This window comes from Mauremys reevesii, unplaced genomic scaffold (assembly GCF_016161935.1).
Source record: "Mauremys reevesii isolate NIE-2019 unplaced genomic scaffold, ASM1616193v1 Contig200, whole genome shotgun sequence".
Classification (NCBI taxonomy): Eukaryota; Metazoa; Chordata; order Testudines; family Geoemydidae; genus Mauremys; species Mauremys reevesii.
In genome coordinates, this window is record NW_024100828.1 from 1 (window position 1) to 22,271 (window position 22,271).

Consider the following 22,271-nt stretch of genomic DNA (forward strand, 5'->3'; position numbering starts at 1 on the left):
CATATTAATCAGAACTCACCATCCACCCCCACCCACCCCCATCAAATTTAACCCTATGGCAACAAGGGTAAGTAATCGCAGTCACCCTGGCTATTCAGTGAGGGGGGGGGGTTAAACCCACTCAGTTCAACAGGATAAGTCAACTGTATTGTACTCAAACACAGGTCTGATCAGCCTGCTTGTTTTACTGTAAGCACATTTCTTAGGATTTTCCCCCCACCCACAACATACATTTCAGCTTTTGCTGTAAATGGGTCACTTTACACTCAAAACCCACAAGCGCTAGCTTCTCACAAACAATTGATTTCTTATTTAAAAGACATACAGCTCCTTGAAACCAAGCCAAGATGCTTCATTAACACTTTTAGCTCATTTAAGGGCCAAAGGCCTTTGAACAGAAACACAGATAGTCACAAAGCCCTTTTCAATAGGGTTTATTTTAAATTTTACAGCTACCAAGTTTTCTATCGCATGTTTGTCCCCTCACCATTCTCTAGCTGAATCCTTTTAGATTCCTTACAAATAGTCTTTTCCTTAAGCAGGAATCTGTAACTTTTGTGCAGACTAGACGGCCAATATCACGCCGTGTCGTGGATAAATGACCAGCGTTGTGTTTGGATCAGAATCACACGAGGCCCCTTTATTACGAGCATGCCGGGGGCGGGGACCAGCGAATTGGCTTACCCCTGAATAGAGATTTTTCAACAGGTTTTATAGCAAAAACCCCACAATTTGTGGGTCCTTGTTCACATGATTGCCATAACTGGAGAAATGCTGTGCAAGTGAGTGAGTGGAGCCCCTGACTGTGTTTTAAAGAAAATGAACCAGAAGGTGCCTCCAATTTTTCCACTCCAGCTGTAAGCAGGTTATTTTCTTTAAAACACAGTCAGGGGCTCCACTCAACTGCACAGCATTGAACAAGGTCCCCCCTTGCACTAAATGTTCTTGGCTTAGGCACAGACATTGCACAGCAGAACCTCTGGCAATCACTGTGTTTAATCAGCTTTCCAAACCCAGCTCAGCACATAGGCCCCAGAGCTTGTGGTTTATATCCACTGAAGTCCAAGGCACTCAGTCGTGGGGCTGTTGGCCTGGCGCATCTATGACACGGCCCTCGCAATCTTCACAAAGCTTTTCCCTCAGGCAGTGCTTAAGGGCAGCATAAATAGCAATGCGTACAATAGTCTGCGTGACTTTTTTACGCTCACAACGTGGCACTGGCTCAGTTAGTTCTATGCCAAGCCTCCTCCGAAACCCCTCATGGCCATCATCCTCAGAGTCCTCTTCAACAATTTGTATCGGCATTGAGCAAAACCGAGGTGGGCCCAGTTCATCTTCCCTGCTTGATGCAATGCTGTCCAGGGCTTCCAGGCTGTCTAGAAAGGCATTGTCGAGCTGTTGAGAGATTTTCAGAACAGAAACAGTGTAAGCGCCACAGTGTTTGTTTTTAGATTTACACAACTCCTGGTTCCTTACCCGTTAAGAAGCGATTGCTTCTTAATCATTCATTTACCTGTGTGACATCTTTACCATTCACCTTGTCCACCGGTGACTCCCCCCAGCCTCAATCGCATTCCACCTCTAAGTGGATGGACAAAGAGAGGTCACCATGCTCATTGGGGTGTCTCACAAGCAGTTGGGTTTGGGGTTCTGGTTCAGTTTATCCATCAATGGCTGGGCCGAAGGGGCTCCTCGGTCACTCCCTCCTCCTCCTCCTCCTCGGCACTGTCGCTGATGTAGCGCTTTCTCCGTGGATAGTCAAAGACCCTTGGGATGAAGACAGTCTGAAGTTCTCACGGGGATGGTGAAGGAGTCCAGGTTTCCTCTCAGCAGCCTTCCCACGATTTCTAAACCATGTGTCCTTGGTAAGAAATGGCCTCATCTGTCCGGCGGTGTGACTTAAGGGGTAATGTTGCTGCACTCTGATTGGCAGAGGGCCTTGGGAGGAGTTCTTAGTGGGGTCATACGGCCCACTTCCGGACGGGTCACCCTGCCCCGGAATTCTCCCTGATTGGTCAAAATCTCCTCTTAGGGCAGTCCTATCAGGTCAAACCCATCCTAATTGGTAGATGGCGGTCGGAGGAGTTCTTAGAGGGGTCACACGACCCACTTCTGGATGGGTCACCCCACCTCGGAACTCACCCTGACTGGTCAAATCTCCTCTCAGGGTGGTCCTTCTGGGATGAAACCCATCCTGATTGGTAGAGAGTGGTGGGAGGAGTTCTTAGAGGGGTCACATGACACACCTTGCTTCCAGTCATGTGGCCACCTTGACCCCGGAGTTAAACCCCCCCATGGGGCGGGACTTCCGGTGACAGGTGGGAGAGACTAAGGGGTCAACGGGTAGGGCTTGGGAGGGTCAAGGGGAGGGGTTAGGGTTTGATTGATGGTGGCGTTCTGATAAATACCAAGATTACATGGATAACGTGGAAAGAAATGTGGACTCGTTACCTCTGCACCGGGACTATGACTGCCCTATTGACCTACCACCTTGGTTGAAAGCTGCTTTTCCCTGTATTTATGCATTGTTGGGACCAGAATTAGTGGATCTCCCTGCGTGCAGTCATGAAAACCGGTCCTAAGAGCAGGCCCTTTTGGGGAAGAAGAAATGTGGGACTCTGCTACGCCTCTCTTTAGACAATCAGCTCCTGAACAAAGTGATCATTTGAAACCATGACCCTCTGCTGCGAATCCCACAATTGTTGGCTCACAGGAAATCTGCAAAGGGTTTCATCAAACTTCATCTGCAAGGATTTCCAATCTAACCCTCGTTTGGCCAAGAGACAAATTGAAGACAGATTTCAAAACAGACGATGGACATTTTAACGGTCTGATATGCTAGTTGAGCTAACTAAGGGTCCCCTGACCTTGAAACACTTCATCAGTGATGTATTTGGGGACAGTGTCATCTATTCGGGTGAAATATGTCTCTTTTTGGAGAACCCAGAGCAGCACACGCAGCACATCCGAACCTGGAGAGGTTTCGGCAGCATGGTCTCAACACAGAATTGGAAAAGCGGAACCTCCAGCCAACTCTCCACAGAGTTTTGGGGGTACATCCTCTCCCCAGAAGATGTTACCATTAATGCAAATAAGGTGGAAGCCATTGATAAATGGGGCGAAGTTGGAAGTCCTCAAGAAGTGCCTAGACTTCACTCATCCTGTGAAATCGAGACGTGCCGGCTCTCAGTGATGCTTAGACAGAAAACCACGCACCCCACACAGAGGTTGGAACCACCCACTGCCCAGTTGTCCTGAGGAGCCATGATGTCTCCAGGAGCTGGGTAAAGGGCACAGGGATCAGCCTCTCAAAGGTAGGGGAGGGTTGTGTGAGGAGAGGGTCTAAGAGAGGAGGATCATGGGCTAGGCTCTGTATTTGGGCTTGGCAGGGATCAAGAGAAGGGAGAGGGCTGTTAGAGGGCAATGCGAGGTGGGAGGGGGGTTGGAGATGGGGGCAAGGCCTGAAAAGTTCAGCTGCTTTAGATCAACTGTGCCAGAGAATCACTGGTTGAAGTGACTGAAAGCTCTGAGCTGGGGCTGGCCAAAATCCTCCTCCTCAGATGGGAACATCCCAAAAGTCTGTAGAAGCTCAGCCTCTGAGGTGAACATTGTGGCCCTAACCTCTCTCTGCTCTATACCTCACAGGATTCCAGCCAGCTGTTCCAATGCAGGAGGAAAACTGTGCCACCGAAGTCTCCCAGCACCTGGTCAGTGAAGTGCCACTTAACCCCGCTGTGATGCACAGACCTTGCCCTGGCTGGCTGCACAGGGCTGAATTTCACCCCGTCAGAGCGTAAGGAAATAATTGTCTGAAAGCCTTTTTCTTTTTGGATGTCTGTCTAGTGGGAAAGAACCATGGGGATTTTTAGCCTGTTTTGCCCCCATGCCTGGTGCTTCAATGATGCAGAGATGTGCTGATGCATTGGTTGATTTCCCCACCTTTTAATCTACTCTCTTCTTCTCTTTTAACAGGTATTCTAAGGGTCCCCCGTGCATCATATGGGCATTCTTGAGTGTGCAGATTGCATCAGACCTGCACCTGAATAATTAATAGTGACTGAAATATGCAGACACTAAAGTTCTGCAGCCAAATTCTCAGAAACCTTCCTCTTCAATGTAAGATCAGGATTTTGGTTTAAATTTATTTTTATTTTAAAAAAATTGCTAAGCAGATGCTACACTGTAAGAAGAGGAAAGAGAATCAAAAACTGAAAGATTGTTACTAAAACCAGTGAACAACTGCAGAGAATGGAGACCCGGCAAAGCAGACAAATGAATACTGTGAGTAAATAACCTGAAAGCAAATGGGGAAGAAAACCTCATCTGGGTAATTGTGGCTCTTGGGGCAAAAATCGGGTTCCTGGTACGTAGCCTGGCTGAGATCATCCCTTTTACCTGAATCCCAGACCTGGAATTCCAATGTCATTCTCTGTGTGGTGTCCTTATTTTATTCCTAGGGAAAGGATCCCCAAAGGAGGTGTAAGGATCCGGGACTCTAGTGTCTGCCAGAAGCTTCAGCCACCTTCACAGGTAGAAGTCACTGGCTTTCCTACAATGCCGCTAGTGCTCTTCCTGCTCTCCAGATCTGCTCCCTCCAGCAGGACAGAGACACCCCTTAACTCCCCGAGTCCTGATTTCCTGCCATTCAAGGGGCTGAGGGTTTGCATTGCCCCCACCCCAACCATCTGAGACTTTTCCTATGGGACTCTCCTAGAGCAGGGAGAAATCTGTTCTTTCATTAGAACCAGTCTGCTCAGTAAATCCACCCACACTGACCTCATCTCAGATGCTTTGTTTATCCAAGATTAGTGGTATCTTAGGAAAACCCTTAGTGTGTTGGGGTGTGAGGTGGAGCAGGGGATGCAGGAGCACCAGCAGATTCCCCTGAAGAACACCACCCTGTCTTTCTCTGGTCAGGTTAGAGCTCACCGTCCATTGCGGAGGTGAAGACCGGATGGGAGCTGCTGGATTGACCTTGATGTGCCATGTCAGGACCTACATCTCAGGGGTGGCCAGCAGCAGATGTAACACGTGTGTCCAGGAATGGGCTAAATAACCTACATTGAGAGGTAAGTAAAATCATGACCACATGTAGACATCACAGGAATTGATGGGGATTGACCCAGGGTTCTTCAGCACAAGCCCCTCTCACTCACTGTCAACAAATCCAGCTCCACCCACTAGACCACACCCCATTCCAGAGCCCCAGAACCCAGGAGCCCTGATTCTCAGACCCAGGACTCACATCACAAGGCCAAACCTCCTCCCATTATGGGCGCTGCAGAAGGGACCATTGGCAAAAAAATACCCTCTGCATTCCCTCTGTCAGAGACTGCGGCCACGGGTGACAAGTGAATGAGCTGAGATCTCCCCTGTGGGAATACGAGGGGCTGCACATTTGGGGTTTCACAGGGATGGCCTCTGGCAGCCATTGACAGAGTGTTCCTGGCAGGAGATTTTCCATCTCTTACAAAGGGTTTCTGTTCCCACAGATCTCAGCCGCTCAGCAGAATGCGGGAGAGCCGAGTGCTGATGGGCTAGAGGGTCCCAGAAGTCGCTGTGCAGCAGGGGCAGTGTCTGCAGTCACCGTGGGCCACACCCTGCGCTCCAGACAATCCAGGCTGGTTCCCTGTATTGCAAAGGGGACTTTGGCTTGGGGAATTGGTGCTGGTGCCTGTGTCCACAACTGGGATGTTTTTCTGAGGCTACTCCATGGTCCATGAAGCGCCATGAAAGCAAGAGGAGAATGGACTTTAGAGAGAGAGACGGGACCTCTGCGGAGCTGCTGCAGTCAAACATCCACAGCCAGAAGAGAGACGATGGGAAACACGCTTCACTGGCTGGCCACAGCCGCAGCAGCTGTCTCTGAAAGCTCTGCTCATGCTCCAGCCAACAGAGGCAGGACGAAGAGCCACACAGGGAGAGCCTGGGTTGCAATTAGCAAGTCGCAGTTTTTTCAGTGGATTATGCTGCCCAGACCGTCTATTTCCTGCAATGTGCACATCCAGCCTCCCTAGCTGACCTCAATGGGAGTTAGGTTCTCCGTGCCCACAGGACAGGGCTGGCCTTACCATGAGGCGAACTGAGGTGGCTGCCGCAGGTGCCAAACTGTGGCAGGGCACCACTAGGACCCAGAGCGTAGAAAATTGTGTCTGGTGCTGGTGCATATGTTTTCTCTCTGCTGTAGATGCACAGAGATGGTGGAGTGCTGTGCTGGAGGAAGGGGGCACAAGAGACATAACAGGCAGGCAGGAGAAAAGGGGAGAGGGAATAACAGAAAGCAGCAGGAGCTGCAGGGAGAGAGAGGAGGAGGAGCCTCTAATGTTCCTCTCGAGCACCCCCAGGAGTCTGGACTAACACCAGCTTGTCAGGGAGCTTCCTATTTCCTGCTGCTTCCCTGAACCCGCTTGAGGAGAACAGGCAGTCAACTGAAGTAGTAGGAGCCGAGTAGGCCCTTAAGATGCTGATATCTTCCCTCATTCAGACCCTGCTACCAGCCCGCTTATTTGTCCCCTGCCACTCTAGCTGGCACAGAACAGCAGTCATGAGTGAAAGAAGAAAACCCCCCTGTGAGGCAGCATTCAGAAAAAGAAAGAAAGCAAAGGAAGCTTTTCTGTCTAAGCAGGAAGGAGCTCTCCTGAGATACATAGACAAAAATGTTCATGGTGAGCCTTCTGGCCCCAGTGAGGATGTGAGTGGTGAGGAGATGCCTGATCTTCCAGGTAGTCAGAGTGCAGGAGACCTGGCAGCTACTGCAGCATCCATATCTCCATCTCAGATGGATGTAACCATGCACATTCCTGAAGAAAAGTATAGCTCAGAGAAGAGTGTGGTGGAGGCACAAGAAACAGCTGCTGCTGAGTTCAGTTCCTTAAATCTAGATGATCCAGGACTGTGGACCCACTTGAGCAGTAGCCTGAGGGACTTCCTTGTACTGCCTGGGCCACAGCAAGTGAAAAACTTCACATTCCCCAAAGACAATGAAAATAGAAGTTTCCATCCAACACATTCCTGGTGTGAAATCCCCAATGGTGACAAAGTGGAGAGGCCATGGCTTATGAACTCAAAAACCCAGAATACTGCATACTGTTTTGTTGCAAACTCTTCTAGTCTAATGTTCCAGCCACACTGAGTTCTACAGGAACAAAGGACTGGACAAATCTGGCTAGAAATATGGCATGCCACGAGAAGGCAGCAAATCAGCAGAGAGCATTCCACAGGTGGAAAGAGCTTGAGATGAGCCTAAGGTTAAAGGCCACCAGAGATGATGAGCATCAAGAGAAGATTGCATCAGAGTTCTGAAAAGGTTTTTTGCCATTGTGAGGGCTTGCTACCCAAAACCTAGCACTGCGCGGCACTTCAGATCAGCTGCATGTGCCAAACAATGGAAACTTCTGCATAGAACCTCCTCACCACACAAGTTCCCCAACCCACCACCCTTTCTTTAATCATAATAATAATTCATAATAAATAAATGACTATTCATCAGAAGAAAGAAAGAACATTCTAGTTCTTACATCTCCTGCTTTCTTTGTATGTGTCAGTCTTCCTTAGATCATAGGGGCTTTGTATCAGGGAGTGTCCTTACTTTCCCTGTCTCGTAAAGCGCACACTAGTGACACTGACCAGATAAAAATGGAGACATCACATGCACACAAAATAACCTAGCCCTTTGTTATGGAGACTGTTCTCCTCAGTAAAGCACGCTATAAACATTAGGAAATGCACAGAGGACTAAAGGCTGCAAAGTGAAGCACTCTCAAGTTAGGAAATACCAGAATGAGCATTGCCTGTGCAACATTAACTCTGCAAGAAATGAGGCAGGGATCCTACAGGCCAAAGACTCCTTCAATACACAGCCCCAGAGCATAAACCCCTGTGCACTGAATAAGAAAGGGGTCCCGTGGGAAAAAAATACTATGGGATCATGTCATTAAAGCCTGCATCATCCTGCAAATGCACAAGAGGACGGAATTGAGGGTGCCAGGGCAACACTTCTTTGGACATTTGCTAACCTGAGAATGCTTCACTTTGTAACCTTTCCATCCTGTTTAAAAGCCTTGACTTTGTATTTCCTAATGATTTTATTGATGAAAGCAAATGTGAGTAACATTAAATGAAGGGTTTTTGTTTGTTAATTTCCTTTTTTTTTTAATAGAAAGAAAATCTTTCATCTCTGTGCTGTGTAACGGGATGACCCCCCCTCCTGCTCCAGCCTGGAAGGGGTTGGAAAAGCCCTGCAGAGGGCTGGGCAAGGTAAAACCCTGGCTGATTGGGGGAAGTGGCTGCAGCTGGGGCCATGCCCCAAACTGAGCGACAGGGCCTTATAAGAAGGCCAGGGACACTGAAAGGATCAGTCTCTCTCTCGCTCTTGCTTGAAGGGCCTGGGTGGAGCTGGGCTGGGGAGCTCCTGCCTGGAAAGCCCCAGGCTGTGGCCTAGCATAAGGCCAAGAGGTCCTGGGGGTTGCAGAGGGCAGCCCAGGGGTAGGCCAAGGCAGCAGGTCCAGACCCTCCTTGCTGGTGATGAGTGGCTGATCCTGCAGCCTGCCCCAGGGCGTGGGGCTGAGCGATGACTGGCAGTAGCTGTATACTGATGTGAGGTGGGGATAGTGGGTTGGAGGTTCCCCAAGGAGGGGAGACCCTGAGACTGAGGGGTTACTGCCAGGCAGGGCCAGCTCCAGACACCAGCCTACCAAGCAAGTGCTTGGGCCGCATCTTGGGACCGGGCAGCACTGAGGGGGGAGGGTTGTTTTTGTTTTGGTTTGGCCGGGCGGCACTGGGGGGAGGCGGGGCTTGGGAGATGTGGTGCCATGCTGGGGGCGGGACTTGAGCAGCGTGGCGCTCGGCTGGGGCAGGCTTCAGTGGCACGGCGCTGGCGGGTGCGGGGGACTTGGGTGGTGCGATGCAATGCTCGGGGCGGGGACTTGGGCGGTGTGGCGCTCGGGGCGGGGCGGCGCGATGCTCGAGGCAGGCGGCGCTCTTTGTTTCGCAGGATGGCAAAAATGTTAGAGCTGGCCTGGCCACGAGACTTCAGCGCTCGGCCGGGAGCGGGACCGCGAGGTTGAGGGCTCCAGCAGGAGAGTGGGACTGGGGTTGAGGTGCTCCGGCTGGGGAGGCGGGCGGCGGAGTTGTGGGGCTCCGGCTGGGAGAGTGGGACCGCGGGGTTGCGGTGCTCTGGCCGCAGTGGTGGGGCAACAGGACTTCCGCGCTCGGCCGGGCGAGCGGGACCGTGGGACTTGCTGCGCTCCAGCACGGGGAGTGGGACGGCAGGGTCCCTGGGTTCTGCTGGGGGAGCGGGGCTGCAGGATTGTATAGTTGAGATTATTTTTTCCAACGTGCATCGCTTTGCATTTGTCAATGCTGAATTTCATCTGCCATTTTGTTGCCCAGTCACTCAGTTTTGTGAGATCCCTCTGTAACTCCTGGCAGTGTAATTTGAACTTAACTATCTTGAATAATTTTGTATCATCTGGAAATTTTGCCACTTCACTGTTCATCCCCTTTTCCAGATTATTGATGAATATGTTGAACAACACAGATCTCTGTACAGATTTTTGAGGAACCCTGCTGCTCACCTGTCTCCATTGTGAAAAAAAACCTGATTGTTTATTCCTACTCTTGTTTCCCATCTTTCAACCAGTTACTGATCTATGAAAGAACCTTCCCTCTTAGTTCAGGGCTAGTTAGTTTCCTTAAGAGCATTTGGTGAGGGACATTGTCAAAGGCTTTCTGAAAATCCAAATACACTGTATCCACTGGATCCGCTTTATTCATGGGCTTATTGACTCCCTCAGAGAATTCTCATACATTGGTGAGGCCTGACTTCTGTTTACAAAAGCCATTGACTCTTTCCCAGCAAATCATGTTTATCTATGTGTCTGATAATTCTGTTTTTTTACAATAGTTCCTTCCAAATTGGCCTATAATTGCAGGGTTGCCTCTAGAGACCTTTTTGAAAAATTTGCATTACATTATCTGCCTGACAGAATAATCCTTGGGTTGTAGAAAGCAGGTATAGCGAACTCCATACTATCCTCCTGCCTCCATGTAGGGGGTGTGGAGAAGCATGGAGATCTATGTCTGGGGCAGAGTGCATGGTGTGCCACCTATCCTAGGCCAGCACAGCATCTGGGCTAACCTAGGCCTGTGAGGAGTGGGTGTGAGGAGCCTGTGCAGCACTGAGAGCTGAGATCAGGCTGCTTCCATGGAGAGATTCTGTGAGCTGGATTTTGCGGCCCCTGCTACCTGTGAGTGCTGAGTAGCCCCACAGCGATCAATAGAACTGTTCGTGTCAGTCATCGCTCCCCACCCTGAGCAAAGTCTGCACAATCCAGCCCTTTACGTGCAGAAAGGACATTGCTGTCCCGGCCCAGAGCTCGCACGCAGGGTGACTGGGGTGTGGGGGGAGCAGTCTAGGCTACAGACTGCACCAGTGCTTCTCCTCCCCTCCCCCAAGTGAAACACACCCACTGGCAGTAAGTTCTGGCAGGGCAGTGACAATGACACAGATCCTGTGGGCTCTGGCAGGCAGCTGGGAAAGACCCCAGTGGTGGGCAGCACAGTGACAGGGACTGTGGGCTCAGGCTTCATGTCTGCAGAGAGAATTAGCATGTCCTTTTCTCTCCTTATTTTCCCCATGGGTTCACCCATGTTGCATTAACTACAGGAATGCGGGCAGAGCTGAATGCTGTGAAAAAGATAAAACCCAATCTAGACATAGAATTATAGACAAGGTATCGAGTGGGAGCCACTGCACCAACACGGCTCTGGCCTGGCTGCCCTGCCACTAGCTGGGTCAGCAGCCAGGAACAGATGAGAACCTGGCCCTCCTAAGAGGGATCCCACCATTCCGAGACTCCATCATCCTGGGATCCAATGTGGAATTATGATTCTGTCCCAATCGCTCAGTCACTCTTTGTTGTATGTTTCTTCCTCCCACCCTTCCAGTTTTACACAATCCCACAGCTATTGATGGCTTTCTGTGTCCATCTCAACATTTATTTATGCCAGATGTTCGTTTCTTTGTCAGTTTGGCTGGAGTCCAACCTAGCTCATGAATCAAGAACTGATGCTGTACTTCAGAGTTTGTATTTCTTGCCAAAGTTTGTTCTGTTCTTGTGCACAAGAATTTTCCCATTGTCCAAGGCTGGGGGAGTCCTCAAGGATGCTTCCCAGCCCACTTTCTCAGGGTCCCAGTTTCTTATTCATTATGGTCAAAAGCTTGCGCAGGCAGAATGATAGTTTGGGCAGCTAAAGAGGGTTCATTTACCCTTCTCTGGGTGCTCATGGCTTTATCAGAAATGTGCTGTAGGTGGCCACAAAGAACTGTGAAGATTCATTTGGGAGTGGAAAATAAAGAAGCAGGACAGGAGATGATTAATGGCCAATCACCCAGTTGCATGTGCCTGGACAGATGCTGCTGGCTGTTCTAATTATGCCTGGTGCACGATTAATTTAGCAGGCACAAGTGAAGACATTTACTTCTGTCATAAACAGATAGTTAAGGGTTAATGTCTCTTTTACCTGTAAAGGGTTAAAAAGCTCAGTAAACCTGGCTGACACCTGACCAGAGGACCAATAAGGGGACAAGATACTTTCAAATCTTGGTGGAGGGAAGTCTTTTTTGTTTGTGTTCTTTGTTTTAGGGGTTGTTCGCTCTCGGGACATGAGAGGGACCAGACATCCATCAGGCTCTCCAAATCTTTCTGAATCAGTCTCATGTTTCACATGTGTAAGTACCTAGTCAGGAAGGCATGTTAGTCTTATGTTTGTTTTCTCAATCTGTAAATGTTTCTTTTGCTGGAAGGATTTTTACCTGTTTGCTGTAACTTTAAACCTGAGGCTAGAGGATTTCTCTGGCTATATACATTTAAATACCCTGTAAGCATTTCCCATCCTGATTTTACAGAGATAAGTTTTACCTTTTCTTTTCTTTAATTAAAAGCTTTCTTTTTAAGAACCTGATTGATTTTTCTTTGTTTTAAGATCCAAGGAGTTTGGATCTGTGTGAAGCCTCTCAAGGCAACCCAGGGAGGGGAAAGTCTGGGGGGAAAAGGATGGGGGAATGGTTAATTTCTCCTTGTGTTAAGATCTAAAGGATTTAGATTTGTGTTCCCCAGGGAAGGTTTTGGGGGGGAATGGAAAGTGTACCAAAACACTATATTTTTGGTTGGTGGCAGCGCTATCAGATCTAAGCTAGGAATTAAGCTTAGAAGGGTATATGCAGGTCCCCACCTTTTGGACGCTAAAGTTCAGAGTGGGGAGAAACCTTGACAACTTCATAGCCACTCACTTGCTCTCACAGCTACAGAGCCACAGACCCTAATGCGCATTGATTAAAATACCCCCAAACACACACTTTGGGTCTGAGTGAAACACATAGAGCTGAGGTGTGCTTGGCCTGGGCAGAAGATGAACCTGAGCTTTATCTGGCTCTGAGCAAAATAGAGTTAGAAGAAAATATACATTTTAAAAGCAGGTCATGTGGGAGAGGAGGGCTGGAGATAGTAGGGGCTGTGGCCCAAGAGCCACTTGACTAAATGAGTCCAAGTTTCAACCAACAACTCCACCTAGCAATTTTCAGGCCAATCTGCTACTGCACATGGATTTTTAAATGCTTGGAAAAATCAGCTGTAAACTGCAACACAGGCTTAGCTATGGGGCAGCTCTTTTCCCTCCATAACTGAAAAGGGGCCTCTGGGAGAATCCTAAACTACGTTACAAAGGGTGACTATAGGTGAAGAGCCATTACACACCCAGTGGGCACTTGTGCAGCATTCCCACACCATACGATTGTGTAAACAGAAATTTGGAAAGTCTTGAAAATAATCCTGGGAGTGAGGAAATTGTAGGGATAGTCCAAGAACTATTGGAGAAGTTATTGGCCATGAAATCTGAGCATTCTATGCATGCAGAGACAGAATGCGATAGGCCCTGTCTGCCTCAGGTGTTGCTTGGTGACTGATAATGCTTAGCTGAAGAGTAACTAGCAATGAGAGTGCCAAGAAGGTGTCACCCACCTGTTTCCTTATGCTCCTTGTCTCTTCTTGGCCTCTGGGGTTACCAAGTATGTTTGTCTTGTGATTAAAAAATGTTTCTTCACTCTGAGGAGCCTACACTGGATTTTTTAGTGTATGAATTCATAGCAATTGAAGCAGGCCATGCAGTAGATTATCCTGCTAATCCTGGATTGGTTTATATGGTAATTCCTCTGTTGCGAGGCAAGTACAAATTCTGCCCTCAGTTACATCTGTGTAATGCCTCGGATGCAAAGAAGTTATGCCTGGACAAGACCCATGATCTTCCTGCCAGTGCAGGGTTGTTCCTGCAAAAGCCAAAGGGGCTGCACAGGGGTAACTCAAGGTGGAATTTGACCCTAACACACTCTGTGTGATTCTCCCCTGCACGGCCCCATCCTCAGACAACTGCGTTTCAGCAAAGCTGGTGTGACGAGCCTATTAAACCTTACTAAGGAATTTCACTCACTCTGTAGGCCTAATACTGCTGCCATTGGAGTCAATGCACATCTCATTGACTGCAGAGGGACAGGAATGGGCTGTAACAGGTGTGTGTGTGCAAAATTCAAACTGGCTTAACAAACTGTTGTGGTCTTATTTAGCCCTTCCTTGCTACACCTGCAGAAGGAGTGAGGCTTGGAGGAAGGGTTAAAAGGGGATTGCCCAGCTAAGGTAAGAGCTGGCTGAGAGGGAGCCTAAACCCCTTGCTCCCAGAGTGAGAGAAGTCTGCCCGGGCCCAGGACCTGACTAGAGATAGCTGCCTGCCAAAGCCTCGCTGAGGGAAGGGAGGCCTCCTGTGGGGCTAGTGTTCGATTGTTACCAGTGACTTGCCTGTGGGTGCTGAGCAGGCTGCAGGTGCCCCTCCTCATGTAACAGCCAAACACAGAGCTGACTAGGGACCCAACAGTGCTCTGTAGCAACAACTTGAGCAACCAGGTCACCCCAGCTTTGTAGGTCTGAACCAAAGCCCACCAAAGTCGAACTGAGTCTTTCCATTGATGTTAATGGGAGTTGAATTCAGTCATATGTGACAAAGGTACCTCAGGAGCAGGGGCGGCTCTAGAGCCCAGTGGGGCAAGCACCCGCCTGGGGCGGCCCTTTCCCAGGGGGGCGGCAGGCTGGGCCGGTGGACCTGCCGCAGTCATGCCTGCGGGAGGTCCACGGGCCCGGGGCGACGGACCTGCCGCGGGCATGACTGCGGAGGGTCCGCTGGTCCCGCGGCTCGGCTGGACCTCCCGAGGCATGACTGCGGCAGCTCAACCGGAGCCGCCGGACCAGCGAACCGTCCGCAGCTGCGTGGGAGGTCCAGCTGAGCAGCGCGACCAGCGGACCCTCCGCAGTCATGCCCGCGGCAGGTCCGCTGCTCCCGCGGCTCGGGGGCGCCTCCCGGGCATGATTGCTTGGGGCGGCCAAATTTGTAGAGCCGCCCCTGCTCAGGAGTAACCTTCAAGTCACACCTGCATCAGTCTCTTCTTAGGATGTGACTGGGCTGGTTCGGCGCTTACTTTGAAGATGGTGTTTTCCTCTGACTCTAAAGCAGAAGCCAGGGTGAGTCGGGGTGTGATGGTCTCGATCTTGGGCTGTGAGAGAACATCCCCATCCCCAGAGTGTCCCATGTTCTATGCAGTCAGGTTCCTCTTCCAAACAGAGCATGTGGCAACACCAGAAGATAGGAGATCCTAGCTGCATTTTGTAATGGTTACAGAGTAGGGTGACCAGACAGCAAGTGTGAAAAATCAGGACAGAGGGTGGGAGGTAATATGAGTCTATATAAGAAAAAGACCCAAAAATCGGGACTGTCCCTATAAAATTGGGACATCTGGTAACCCTATTACAGAGTGTGCCCTGTTCCATGGCTGCCCCTCTCCCTGCGCACCCTGCTGTGATCTGTGTCCCTTTTTGTGCTCCCCCACCCCCATGGCCCTTTTTTGTAAATGATTGTTGCCCGGCCTGTGGTCGGCAATGGGAACATCTTTGCCTTTGTGTGATATGGCAGGTCACCCCAGGATCCTGTTTCATTGCAGGCAGCATGTGACAATCACTGAGTGGTGCAGACAGGAGATGTGGAGAGAGCAGAGAGTGGCCAAAGCAGCTGACTGGATTAACGGGTGAAGTGGGGCCCCTCGAGAACTGGCTGGGATTTATCAGGAGGGGAGTGACGTTTTCACAGGGCACAATGTGAATACTGCACGGTGCAGATGTAGGGGTTTTCCACTGCATGTGCCATGGCAGTCAAAGCTTTTGCAGAGAGAGACATTTCCCCTGCCTACTTTTTCAGCATTTGCCTTAGGAGCTGCTTGGGCTGGTTCTTGCTTGAAGCCAGCAGATCCCTCTCACCCCTGGTCTACTCTCATGTTCCCCATGTAGCAGTAACAGGGCCCTCAGTTCAGGGATTATAACATCCCTTCCCACTGCACCCGAGGCAGCGAATGAACAGAGGGAGTGCGGGGTGTTTGCAGGGCCCACATCTTTGGCTCTTTCTGATCCCCAAAGGGCTTCTGTCTGCACTTATGTATTTCTGGTGTGAAACCCACTGGAGAATCAGGATGGCTCAATTTAGGGGGTTGGCTCCATGAGAGAATGCTACAAGGTTAATTTAAACCAGATTTCAGAGAGGCTGGAATGCAGGATGATGGGTAAGTCTGATGATGAAGGGCTGGACTGGGAGTTGAGACTATTGGGTTCAGTTCCTTCCTCTACCAGTGCGACCTTGGTCAAGTCACTTTGGCTGAGGTCCATGAAGATATTCAGGATCCAAATTTCCATGGTAATCAATGGATCTGGGCATTAGTCCATCTGTGCTTCAGTTCCTAATTTGTAAAGGAGGATCCTACTGCCCTACCTCACAGGGGTGTTGGATGAGAAACCAATAAAAATATTGTGAGTTGCTCAGATACTAGGTGGACCTGCTAACATTTGCAAGCAGAGAACCAGTAGTTTCCATTTATAGATATGCGTAAATATGTCAGGGGCCTCACGACCCGCAGCTTCCGCCATTTGCCTCTCACCCCTCAGTCCTCCCATGTGTCTCTGCTGCCTCATGGTACCCATACCTGCCTGGCCCCCTCCATTTACCTGTTACAGCTCATGTGCTTCTGCTGCCCCCTCCCATTCTGTCCTTCAGCCACGTGTCTTTGCAGCCGCGTGCTGGGGGAGGTGTGGAGCAGCACTGCCCCAGGGTGAGGTCAGGGAGCAATTCTGGGTTTGCAGGAGGAGCATCACCTTCATATTGGTGCACATAATAAAATGCATGTGGTGGGGCTGGGGATGAGGAGTTTGGGGTACGGGAGAAGGCTCAGGCCTGGGGCAGGGTGCGGGGGGTGAGGGCTCTGGTTAGGGGTGAAGGCTCTGGGGTGTGCTTGGAATGAGGGGCTTGGGGTGCGGGAGGAGGCTCCAGGCTGGGGCAGAGGTTGGGGTGCAGGCTTGGGGGTGGAGCCAGGGATGAGGGGTTTGGGGTGCAGGCTGCCTCAGGGCTGCAGTGGGGAGAGAGGACTTCCCCCAGCCCTCTCTCATCGCACTAGCTCGGGGCCAGGGGAGAGGTGCCTCTTCCCCACCATGGTAGCTCCAGAAGGGCCGGGCCAAGGGAGGGGCTCCTCTTCCCCGGCCTTGGCAAATCCGGAGCTGGTCCATGCTGGGGGAGAGGCATCTCCCCGCTGCAGCCCTGAGCCCCTGCCTGGGGCTTAATAGGCAGCTGCATGGCCATGCATCTAAGGCCTGGTCTACACTAGGGGGGGGTTCGAACTAACGTATGCAAGTTCAGCTACGCGAATAGCGTAGCTGAACTCAATACCTAGTTTGAAATGCTACCGATCCTCACGCGCGGGATCGAAGTCCGCGGCTCCCCGTCGACTCCGCCACGCCCGTTTGCGGTGGTGGAGTTCAGTCGGCAGAACGCGTTCGGAGTTCGATATATCGCGTCTAGATGAGGCGCGATATATCGAACTCGAAAATCGATGCTACCACGCCGACCTGGCGGGTAGTATGGACGTACCTTTAGAGGGAACTTAGGTTGCAACACCCCATCAGAACACCCAGGAGGAAAATGAATAATTTTCTATTCAGTGGTTTGTGCTGAATGAGGCCTGGGGCCACACATTGAGTCAGCAGGACAAAAACACAAAAGAACAGCTTACAAGAAGTGGAAGATTGGACAAATAACCAGGGAGGAGTATAAAAGTATTGTTCAGGCATGCAGGTGTGAAATCAGGAAGGCCAAATCACACTTGGAGTTGCAGCTAGCCGGAGATGTTAGGAGTAACAAGAAGGGTTTCTTTAGGTATGTTAGCAACAGGAAGAAAGTCAAGGACAGTGTGGGCCCCTTGCTGAATGAGGAGGAACCTAGTGACAGAGGATGTGGAGAAAGCTAGTGTACTCAATGCTTTTTGCCTCTGTCTTCACAGACAAGGTCAGTTCCCAGACAGCTGCACTCTGCAGCACGGTATGGGGAGGAGGTGACCAGCTCTCTGTGGAGAAAGAAGTAGTTCAGGGCTATTTAGGAAAGCTGGACGAGCACAAGTCCATGGGGCCGGATGCGCTGCATCCGAGGGTGCTAAAGGAGTTGGCCGATGAGATTGCAGAGCCATTGGCCATTATCTTGAAAAATCATGGCGATCGGGGGAGGTCCCGGATGACTGGAAAAAAGCTAATGTAGTGCCCATCTTTAAAAAAGGGAAGAAGGAAGATCCAGGGAACTACAGGCCAGTCAGTCTCACCTCGGTCCCTGGAAAAATCATGGAACAGGTCCTCAAGGAATCAATCCTGAACCACTTAAAGGAGGGGAAAGTGATCAGGAACAGTCAGCATGGATTCACCAAGGGCAAGTCATGCCTGACTAACCTAATTGCCTTCTATGACGAGATAACCGTCTCTGTGGATGAGGGGAAAGCAGTGGATGTACTATTTCTGGACGTTAGCAAAGCTTTTGATACAGTCTCCCACAGTATTCTTGCCAGCAAGTTAAAGAAGTCTGGGCTGGATGAATGGACGGTAAGGTGGATAGAAAACTGGCTAGATGGTCGGGCTCAATGGGTAGTGATCAATGGTTCCATGTCTAGTTGGCAGCCGGTATCAAGTGGAGTGCCCCAAGGGTCGGTGCTGGGGCGGTTTTATTCAATATCTTCATTAACAATCTGGAGGATGGTGTGGACTGCACCCTTAGCAAGTTTGCAGATGACACTAAACTGGGAGGAGTGGTTGATACGCTGGAGGGTAGGGCTAGGATACAGAGGACCTAGACAAATTAGAGGATTGGGCCAAAAGAAATATGATGAGCTTCCAAGGCAAGTGCAGAGTCCTGCACTTGGGACGGAAGAATCCCATGCACTGCTACAGACTAGGGACTGAATGGCTGGGCAGCAGTTCTGCAGAAAAGGACCTAGGGGTTACGGTGGACGAAAAGCTGAATATGAGTCAACAGTGTGCCCTTGTTGCCAAGAAGGCTCATGGCATTGTGGGTTGTATAAGTAGGGGCATTTCCAGCACATCGAGGATGTGATCAGTCCCCTCTACTCAGCACTGGTGAGGCCTCATTTGGAGTACTGTGTCAGTTTTGGGCCCCACACTACAAGAAGGATGTGGATAAATTGGAGAGAGTCCAGCGGAGGGCAACAAAAATGATTAGGGGGCTGGAGCACATGACTTATGAGGAGAGGCTGAGGGAACTGGGATTGTTTAGTCTGCAGAAGAGAAGAATGAGGGTTGATTTGATAGCTGCTTTCAACTACCTGAAAGGGGGCTCCAAAGAGGATGGATCTAGACTGTTCTCAGTGGTAGAAGATGACAGAACAAGGAGTAATGGTCTCAAGTTGCACAGGGGGAGGTTTAGGCTGGATATTAGGAAAAACTTTTTCACTAGTAAGGTGGTGAAGAACTGGAATGGGTTACCTAGGGAGGTAGTGGAATCTCCTTCCTTAGAGGTTTTAAGGTCAGGCTTGACAAAGCCCTGGCTGGGATGATTTAGTTGGATTTGGCCCTGCTTTGAGCAGGGGGTTGGACTAGATGACCTCCTGAGGTCCCTTCCAACCCTGAGATTCTATGATTCTATTAAAAGGATCCTGACTAGCTGTCCAGCCAGCAAATGGGGAAAAAATGGGATGTGATCAAGTGACGTCAAAGACTATATCATGGTGCACATGCACAAGGGGCTGAACTCCTGTCCATGGGCATCCTTAATTCTGGCATTTCCTATCTTTTAAGTGCTTGAATCAGTAACCTTATGTTCTTGTAAAACAGGGATTTAATATTTGTTTTAATTTAATTTGATATAATATATGTGTGTGTCATTCCTGAGGGGGAGGCCGAGGGAGTCTGTGTGGGCTGGAGTTGTGAGAAGAGACTAATGGATGCAGTAAGGGACCAACCACCAGAGAGAGTGACCATAACACCTAAGTCACTAGCCTCAACATGTGAGTGTCTCTAGGGCAGTGGTTATCATGTTCACTCTATGTGCAGGGCAGATACAAGCAAATGCAGCCCTCTGTAAAGCTATGTATTTAGGGACCCGTATATGGGCCATCCCTTGGCAGTAGTACTAAAGCTGACTTACACCAGCTGAGATCTGCCCTCAGGCAGAAACCCCTCTCTCTGCTTCCATCCTAAGAGGAGTCGGACCAATGGATTCTGGTTCCCATTTTTCTTACTTCTTTGCTGAAATGAACAGCGAACCTCTTGTTTCCACTCCTCAGCTGGGACAAAGGCTTCTGGCAGCTGCAAACAAAAAGAAAAACACAAGAAATTCTTAAAATGAGGCAACAAAGCCCCAAATGGTGGCAGGTGGTGGGGTGTGAGCCAGCATGGGAGCTCAGAGTTGCTGCTTATTTGATCTCAAAGAAAATTGCCCCAGAAAGACGACAGAGACTAAGAATTTCACTTGGATGTATCGGAAACGTGTCCTCCTTCTTCCGTTTAACAAGCAGCAATTTCCTTCTGAGTAACTGTATGAGTGACTCGTAAAACTTTCCAAGCTCACTTTTGACGCTTATGATATTTGTGGTCCACAAAGATCCAATTCTGCTTACTTCGTTTTTGTCAAAAGTTCTGTTTTCATGATTTTTAAATATTAAAGATAGGGATTCTTTCCCCACTCCCGAATAGGATGTAAGCCTCAACTCCTGCTGATATCACTGCTATTTATGTATCAAGATGATGCAAAGTCCAGTCCCCATTCTGTCTGCTGCTCGCTATTATCGTGGCTTGTCTTGGTTAAAGCTGCTCGATATTTTCTCCCAACATGGAGTGTGTGGGAAGGAAAAGTGGTGAACATGTCTATGGAGTTCATAACCTCACTATTCAGAGAAACAAGTTGCTGAAGCCAAAGAGGTGAATCCTAAAGTCAATAAAAGAAATAAAAACCAACACAGTATACATACATGGACTAAGAAGGCTTTAAATCATACTGGCTGTGGTATGAGGGTTGTTAGAGAAATTCAGAAAGTGCTGAAGTTCAGTTTTAGCTGGAGATGTTTTAGTTTCTTTGTATTGCACAATAAACTTTGAGCAAACAGTTTCCTGTTCCTCTTCCTATGTTTTATATATATATATATATATATCTGTGTTTGAACACAAAGAAGACGGAGCGAAACACATCAAACCAGGGCCTTCAGATGATGTTGATGAGAGCGTTCTGACTAACAGTAAGTCCATCACTTTCTGCATTTTCTCTTGGGATAGGCTAACTTTAATCTGAGCTAGTTGTAGTTTGTACATGTGGGTGGTGAGACCTGTCAGACTGGGTTAGTGGCAGCGGGCTCTGGTGGCTATTTAAAGGGTCCAGGGCAGTAAGGCAGCGGGAGCCCGTCCCTTTAAATAGCCCCATAGCCCCACTGCTACTATCCCAGGGCTCCAGCAGAAGGGCTCTGGCAGCAAATTAAAGGGCCCGGGGCTCCAGCCGGTGCTGGGAGCCCCAGGACCTTTAAATTGCTGCTTGGGGAAGCTGGGCCGCACTGGTACGGCGCACCTGCTCTTGCCACTACGCCGTACCGGGGCATACCGGCTTACTTTCACCTCTGCCCGACCCCATCCACCACCACCCGACAGACCCCGGAATGCCGCCTACCCAACCCTTCCCGTCCCTGACCACCCCCAGAACCTCTGCCCCCTCCAACCGCTTCTTGTCCCTTATCAAACCCCTCCTCACAGCCCCGGTCCGGCCCCCTGACCATGCTGCTCAGGACCGCGTTTATGGATGCCGCGTGGCCCGCTGGAGCTCACAGCCCCACCCCGTTACCATGCTGCTCAAAGCAGCAGGAGCTGCAGAGCTCCCCAGGAGCGGTCCAGAGTGCTGGCGCCGGGCTCTGCAAGAGCAGGGAAGGTAGGGGAGGGCTGGGAGCCTCCCAGCTGGGAACTCAGGTGGGCCAGACAGGTTGGTCCCACGGGCTGGATGTGCCCACGGCCCGGAGTTTGCCCACCCCTTTAACAACCGGTTCTAAACCAGCTTCTAAATTTAACAACCGGTTTGTGCGAACCAGCTCCAGCTCACCACTGAACACACCATATGTCAGAAGTTACCACTGCTCCACCTCACTTTGCTCTGATATTCAAAATACCCAGGAGGTTCTCACAAGCTAACGCTGGATCTCAGGATGCAGGGCCTGATATTCCAGGACTGTATTTTCTGGGTTTATATTTTTGAAATGTTAATTAAATTAGGGTGTCCCACCTCTATTTTCAAACCCAGTTGGTTGATAAATACTATTACCATAGCCCCTATCTTCCTAAAACCTCACTTGGCTTTACAAACATTAGCTAAGCTGCACCTCACCCTGTGCGTTAGATCAGTAGGATTATCTCCATTTTACAGATGTGGCTACAAGCACAAAGAATCATTTGTGAGAGAGAAACACTGAGGAGTTATGAATCGCAGTGACCTTCTCCCACTACTAGCTTACTTCTTTCCTCAACATGGGAATAATTGTTGTTATTAATGATCCAATTAATGATTAACACCAAGATTTTACATTGCATTATAGCTTCTCTCTTGATGCCCAGTGATGGGTAACCAAAGCAGCAGAATCAGTGACTTGCTCTTACGAGCTCTCGACAACCTTTCTCAGGAAGATTTGAAAGATTTAAAGACAAACTGTCACATTCTGACTTTGAGGAAAGGTAACATCCCCGAGTCGGCTGGAGAATGCCGACAGGATAGATACTGAAGAACCTCCTGATGGAATTCTATAGTGGAGGCGCTGCAGTAGATGTAACCATAGAGGTTTTCACTCAGATCAACCTCCAAGATTCAGCTGCAAAACTCAGAGAGGA

The 22,271-nt window shown here is 49.8% G+C and overlaps 1 long non-coding RNA gene across 1 annotated transcript; it reads left to right on the top strand.

Annotated features, from left to right (window-relative positions):
* The first annotated feature begins 3,251 nt into the window (after window positions 1–3,251).
* Window positions 3,252–4,125, top strand: LOC120393492. Its single transcript, XR_005592052.1, has 3 exons — window positions 3,252–3,314; window positions 3,646–3,793; window positions 3,973–4,125. It is a non-coding gene; the product is annotated as an uncharacterized LOC120393492 (long non-coding RNA).
* Window positions 4,126–22,271: the final 18,146 nt, after the last annotated feature.